Raw genomic sequence first — 7,358 nt, 5'->3', positions numbered from 1 at the left:
ATTAATTAACATCTCTGGGGGCGAGACCAATTCAAGAATTAATAGATTTTAAAGCTCCCCCAGTGATTCCAATGCATGGCCAAGGCTGAGAAACACTATTATGCAGAAAATCTCCAGGGAATAATAAAGGAAGAATGTGATCAGCTGTGCACGATGCACTAAAAATTATAAGTAATATGGATTAAGAAGAATCTACAGGATCTGAATAGGAAGAAGTTCATGTGCAGCTTAGAAAGAAGAGAGACAGATCAAAAAAAGGCCCCAAGTCACCTTGCAATCTGTAACATTAGCTCTTCTGGGTTCAACTAATCCTTTATTCTGAGAATCACACAGAAAACCTCCAGGCAAGACTCTACGGGGAGGATTCTATTGACTCTGTGACATGGTGATAGATGACTTAGGTTTTAAAACAAATTTGCGAAGTGGGAAAACATACACATATATATACTTTGTTTCTATTTTAAGTTTCCCTGGTGAACTCTTGAGGAGGAAGAAAAATCATAGTTTAAGACTAAAGCAGTTCCTTCAGAACATAATACAAGTTGCCATAGCATTTATTAATAGTTTTAAATTTTAAAACTCCCTGTACACCTGTGGTTGATTCATGTCAACGTATGGCAAAACCACAATATTGTAAAATATTTAGCCTCCAATTAAAATAAAATAATTAATTTTTAAAAATCAAGGCAGAAAGCAAATGTTTTCATTTCCCTTCTTTTACGCTACAAGTCAATCACATATACATAGAAATCAATACAAAACACAGGTACCCTCTATTTTAAAAACTTCAGGTTTCAAAGAAGCATAAATGCTCTTTAAACATCCCAGGAGGTTACCAGAGACTTTTTACCTCTGGTCTATGTACTTCAGAAAATTTCAGATAACTTTATATCACATGAATATGTAAATTTTGGAACAAAAAGAGGCCAAAGCTTTTATCCATAAAGAAAGGGATTGCTGACCTAAAGGGTAAAGACTGATTACCTCAAAGCAAGCATATCCTAAACATATTTTTCCATGGGGTCAAAAAGAGTCAAATATGACAGAGAGTCAACAACAAAGACATTTTTATATAAAAGGCTATATTCTCCAATAGATAAATGATTTCCCTAGAATGTGGAGGGTAGGGTCTAAGATAATAAGAACTCTGTGTAACAAACTTACTGCTATATTAACCAAACCCAAAGCTCTTATTTTGTGAGAGTTCCATTTAATGTATTGATAAATCTTTCAGGGCTTCCCTTGTGGCTCAGCTGGTTAAAAATCCGCCTGCAACATGGGAGACCTGGGTTCGACCCCTAGGTTGGGAAGATGCCCCTGGAGAGGGAAAGGCTACCCACTCCGGTATTCTGACCTGCAGAATTCCATGGACTGTATAGTCCATGGGATTGCAAAGAGCGACTTTCACTTTCAGGCTTCACTGAGAGCTCAGTTGGTGAAGAATCTGCCTGCAACGCAGGAGACCCCAGTTTGATTTCTGGGTCAGGAAGATCCACTGGAGAAGGGATAGACTACCCACTCCAGTATTCTTGGGCTTCCCTTGTGGTTCAGCTGGTAAAGAATCCACCTTCAATGCCAGAGACCTGCGTTTGATCCCTGGGTTGGGAAGATCTCCTGGAGAAGGGAGTGGCTGCTCACTCCAGTTTTCTGGCCTAGAGAATTCCATGGACTTCATAGTCTGTGCAGTTGCAAAGAATCAGACACAACTGAGTGACTTCCACTTACTAAATCTTTCTGCCTCAATGGGAAGGCATATTTGAAGGATAATGACAGATCATCAGCTATTCTTACTGAGTATTTCCTATGCACTGTCCTCCGCTTGAGCACTCGGATGAAAAGTCAGAAATCACAATATTGAAACTTTTCTGAGCAATTTTAAGGGAGTATGTGTTTATAAAAGACTCTCAGCCATTTTCCCCATGATGCTAATTCCTTCCTCAAGGAAATGGGAAGCATATTTCAATGAGGATGGTAGAACCAGGTTAGAAAGTGGGTTACTCTGATTCCATAAAGGTCAAGTGGGTCAGAGGCAAGCATATAAATAAGAAAAATACGAATGTTAGAAAGGATGAGGGAAACAGTCAGCTAGTGAGGAAGCAGACCTCAAGAGCTCCGGAAAACAGTTGGAAAAGCTAATCCAGGTTTTGAAGGAAAATATAAAAATTCTATGCTTTCAGAAAGACCATGACTTTTATGTATAAAATTCACAGGAGGAGTTTACAAAATGTTTTTTATCCCCGAGCAATACAGATTCTTTCCACATAAGAGACCTCCTAGTTCTGAGAGTCAAGCTTAATTGATTGTTCCAGTCACAAGAGCCTTTATAGCAAATAAATCTTTCTACATCAATACTATTATTTCCTTGTAAATGTCCTCTCTCTCATCCTCAAATTTCTCTGATTGGTAAAATAAACAAAATGGTTATCTCAATGTAGGTATATTTCTTCTATGTTAGTTCCCCTGTAACAAGTATTAAGGCAATTTATACTTTTCAGTGACAAAACCTGTTCCAGTATTAACACTATCTTTTGTTGCTGTTGTTTAGTCACTAAGTCATGTCCAACTCTTTTATGATCTCATGGACTATAGCCTGCCAGGCTCCTCTATCCATGGGATTCTCCAGGCAAGAATACTGGAATGGGTTGCCACGCCCTCCTTCAGGGGAACTTCCTGACCCTGGCACAAAACCTGAGTTTTCTGCGTTGGCAGGCAGATTCTTCACCGCTGAGCCACCAGAGAAGCCCCAACACTATCTTTACTCTCATAATACTTTGGTTCTTTTCTCAACTCCCTGGAAGACACCATATTTTTTTAAAACTTTACTGAAGTGGTCTACAGTGAATAATTGAGATTCATAAGAGGCGAATGAGAATGGTATATTTCTAGGCTTGTGATTTATGATGGTGATACATCTAATAAAAGCAACTGATACTAGACAAACATTATAGTTCTTAAATGGTTGCAATGATAAGTGTTCCAGACATAGATTTAAAGAATTACTTGGATCTACAACTTTAAATGTTGCCTGGTAAATTACAAGGCAGAGATTAAATGACTTTACTCTGTGAGAATCACAGAGGCAATGCCTTCAGATTTAGATAAAAAGAAATTAATGGTGATCTTACAAAAACAGGACCAGAGTATGCCATTTAAAATAACTCATGATCTAGGCCAAGTTAAAATGTATTAAGGAAAAAGGTATTGGGCAAAGGAAAATAAGATATCCATCTATTTCTCTTTTTTCGTAACTCCATCAGTCGCTACAGATTATATGATAGATCCCCTCTTCCAGAAACAGACATATCAAAATCTATTGTTTAAAACAATGATCTGGGACAGTGGTTCTCAAAGTGTGGGCCCTGGAAAAGCAACATGGGCATTATCGTGACACTCATTTAAAATGCACGTTCGAAGATGGCGGAGTAGAAACGCGAGTGCTTAGTACTGAGTCTCTGGGCCCACTCGGTTTGGGTCTCGGCGGCAGCAGCAGTGATCGTTAAGCAAAGAGAGCCTAGGGTAGTTGGCCAAGATGCCGAACATCAAAATCTTCAGCAGCAGCTCCCACCAGGATCTGTCCCAGAAGATTGCCGACCGCCTGGGCCTGGAACTGGGCAAGGTGGTGACTAAGAAATTCAGCAACCAGGAGACCTGTGTGGAAATCGGAGAAAGTGTTCGTGGAGAGGATGTCTACATTGTTCAGAGTGGCTGTGGTGAAATCAATGACAATCTCATGGAACTTTTGATTATGATTAATGCCTGTAAGATTGCTTCAGCCAGCCGGGTTACTGCAGTCATCCCGTGCTTCCCTTATGCCCGGCAGGATAAGAAGGATAAGAGCTGGGCTCCAATCTCAGCCAAGCTGGTTGCAAATATGCTCTCTGTAGCATATCATCACCATGGACCTTCATGCTTCTCAAATTCAGGGCTTTTTTGATATCCCAGTCGACAATTTGTATGCAGAGCCAGCAGTCCTCAAGTGGATAAGGGAGAACATCTCTGAGTGGAGGAACTGCACAATTGTCTCACCTGATGCTGGAGGAGCAAAGAGAGTGACTTCCATTGCAGACCGGTTGAATGTGGACTTTGCCTTGATTCACAGAGAACGGAAGAAGGCCAATGAAGTGGACCGCATGGTGCTCGTAGGGGACCTGAAGGACCGTGTGGCCATCCTCGTGGATGACATGGCTGACACTTGCGGCACAATCTGCCATGCAGCTGACAAACTTCTCTCAGCTGGAGCCACCAGGGTTTATGCTATCCTGACTCATGGAATCTTTTCTGGCCCAGCCATTTCTCGTATTAATAATGCATGCTTTGAAGCAGTAGTAGTCACCAATACCATACCTCAGGAGGATAAGATGAAGCATTGCTCCAAAATACAGGTGATTGACATCTCCATGATCCTCGCGGAAGCCATCAGGAGAACTCACAATGGAGAGTCTGTCTCCTATCTGTTCAGCCATGTCCCTTTATAATAGAATAACTCCTGAGGCTTTTCAAAAATAAAGTGAGCCCCACCCCTAAAAAATAAAAAAATAAAAAATAAAATGCGTGTTCTCAGGCCCCACCCCACACTCACTGAATCAGGAATTCTGAGGATAGGGCTCACCAATTAGTGTTTTAATAAGCCCCTTAGGTAATTCTGATGCTCCCTAACATTTTTGAGAATCACTTGACCACAAAGATCTAAATCACTTTTATGTTTTTAGTTGATTACTTTTTTATTTAAGCCTAAAGTAGAGAGTGTTCTTTAAGAAAAAAAAAACATAATGCTCATTTAATTGTCTACAACAGAGGTGCAGTGCCATTTCATTCAATTCATTCAGTAAATATTTTTGAGTGTTCTGAGCGCTGTGTGCTCAGTTGCTCAGTCACGTCTGACTCTTTGGGACCCCATGGACTGTAGCCTGCTAGGCTTCTCTGTCTATGGGATTGTTCAGGCAAGAATACTGGAGTGAGTTGCCATTTCCTTCTCCAGGGGATCTTCGCAACCCAGGGATTGAACCCATTTCTCCTGTATCTCCTGCGCTGGCAGGCAGATTCTTTACCACAGCACCACATGGTTTTTACCCCCGCCAACTGTTCTCACCCCCTGCCCATTTGGTCCATCCTCCACCTCCAGTCTGGCTAATCAGAATAATATATCTAAAATACAAATTTGATCGTTGCCTTATTTCTGCCCCCCTCTACTATGTTCTTGTCTGCAGGACATTCTCAACTGTCTGGCATTCAAGGCCCTTAATTCACTAGCTCAGTCCTAACTTTCAGGGCTCTCTTTCCCCTTGCCTGGTCAGCTACTCTGTTTTTCCACCACGGTCAACATCTTTGTTATTCCTAGAGCCTCCCAAACTCTCCTAAGTGCCAATTGCTATGGCCATAAAAGGCATAAACCACTGTAGTACTAACATATACATGCTGGTGAACTTGCGGTTCCACAGTTTCTCCCCTCCTCACAGTTCTCACCTGTATCTGCCCCCTTCCCAAGGAAATAAACCTGCTCTAGTATTCTTGCTTGGAGAATCTCATGGACAGAGGAGGCTGGTGGGCTAAAGTCCATGGGGTCGCAAAGTGTCAGACACAACTGAGCAACTAACACACACAAACTGGGCCAAAGGAGAAAAGCCATAGGAAGCCTCTTTAATTATTTGCAAATTTTAAGTAAGATCTTCTGAAGGCAGGACTTCTGCTCCTCTGCTAGCCATTCATGACCCCAAAAGTGGAAATCTCAGGTATTTGAGGTAGAATAAGGAACAATAGCATTTTAGGCCAGTGAGAAATATTTGGGGCTCCAAGCATTATCTTTAGATAAGAGCAGTCCAATAGAATAGCAATAATACAGCTGGAGAACAGTACCCCTTCAGACAGGTGCATTTTTCATATACCTTGAATCATCTAGGAAAGTTATATTTTCAGAAATTCTTCTCTACTGTCCCCATAAATTACCATGAGATACACCCTAGGATTCTTGTGTCACTTGAAAAAAGGCCTTGAAGTCCTTTGAGCTACTGAGTTTTAATTTTTCATTTAGAAAACATATCTAAATCAAAAGTCATTTGCCTAACATTGACACGTCTGATATATTACCTAACTCTGACACATCTCTGAGATCCACATGATTCCAGAATTAGAAAAGCATTTAAAATATTTTCATTTCTTCAATGGGAACATAACCTTTTTTAAGTTAATTGGGCAAATCGATTCTTTTGAGTGTCTGACCAATACTGATTATGCTAGAAGGATGTGTTTTTAATTTACAACTAGAAAGAAACTAGCCATAAATTCAATGATTAGTGTCACTTACCTTCATTCTATCTCATGCAAATATGGTAGTTGGCAAGGGTTTTATTTTCTTCTGCAAGTGATTGAACTTTTCAACTTCACAGTGATTATATTGACAAGATTGAATGCTGATTCCACACTAATGGGATGCCAGTGGTGCTTGGAAACCACAAGGTCAACCATGATTGAACTCATATTTTCTCTACATGCCAAGTTCCTTTCTGATCTCAACAGTTATTGTTGATATCCGTAAAATCAATGATAATAGTTCTTGGACCAATGGTCATTGTTTATTGTTGCTTTTGAGTCTAATTGGCCTCAACATAAAAGGAAGTCTTCTAAGAGGTAAACTAAGAAGGTGAAAGAGGGGGTCTTAGTGATCCATTCACTATATTCCTAAACCCATTTGAATTCAAACAGTGACAAAATCTCATTTTCTGGGTGTATATTAGCAGTATTTTCTCATACTTCAGTTCAGTCACTCAGGCGTGTCCGACTCTTTGTGACCCCAAGGACTGTTGTAGCACACAAGGCTTCCCAGTCCATCACCAACTCCTGGAACTTGCTCAAACTCATGTCCATCAAGTCAGTGATGTCATCCAACCATCTCATCCTCTGTCATCCCCTTCTCCTCCTGCCCTCAATCTTTCCCAGCATCAGGGAAAGATTGACTCTTTTCCAAGGAGTCAGTTCTTCACATCAGGTGTCCAAAGTATTGGAGTTTCAGCTTCAGCATCAGTCCTTCCAATGAATATTCAGAACCGATTTCCTTTAGGATTGACTGGTTTGATCTCATTGCTGTCCAAGGGACTCTCTAGAGTCTTCTCCAACACCACAGTTCAAAAGCATCAATTCTTTGGCGTCAGCTTTCTTTATAGTCCAACTCTCACATCCATATGTGACTACTGGAATAACCACAGCTTTGACTAGACAGGCCCTTGTCAGCAAAGTAATGTCTTTGCTTTTTTTAATATGCTAAGTATTTTCTTTAATTGATGCTTAAAACAATATCAAATTGATAGTCTGGACTCTGTAAACTTGCATTTCCACTTAGAAAAAAAAAATCATGATATTTGACA

The 7,358-nt window shown here is 40.4% G+C and overlaps 1 pseudogene; it reads left to right on the top strand.

Moving 5' to 3' along the window:
- Positions 3,417-4,516, top strand: LOC102175522 (annotated as a pseudogene).

This window comes from Capra hircus, chromosome 20 (assembly GCF_001704415.2).
Source record: "Capra hircus breed San Clemente chromosome 20, ASM170441v1, whole genome shotgun sequence".
Taxonomy (NCBI): domain Eukaryota; kingdom Metazoa; phylum Chordata; class Mammalia; order Artiodactyla; family Bovidae; genus Capra; species Capra hircus.
Note: the sequence above shows the minus strand (reverse complement) of the source record. Positions and strands in the feature narration are given on the sequence as shown.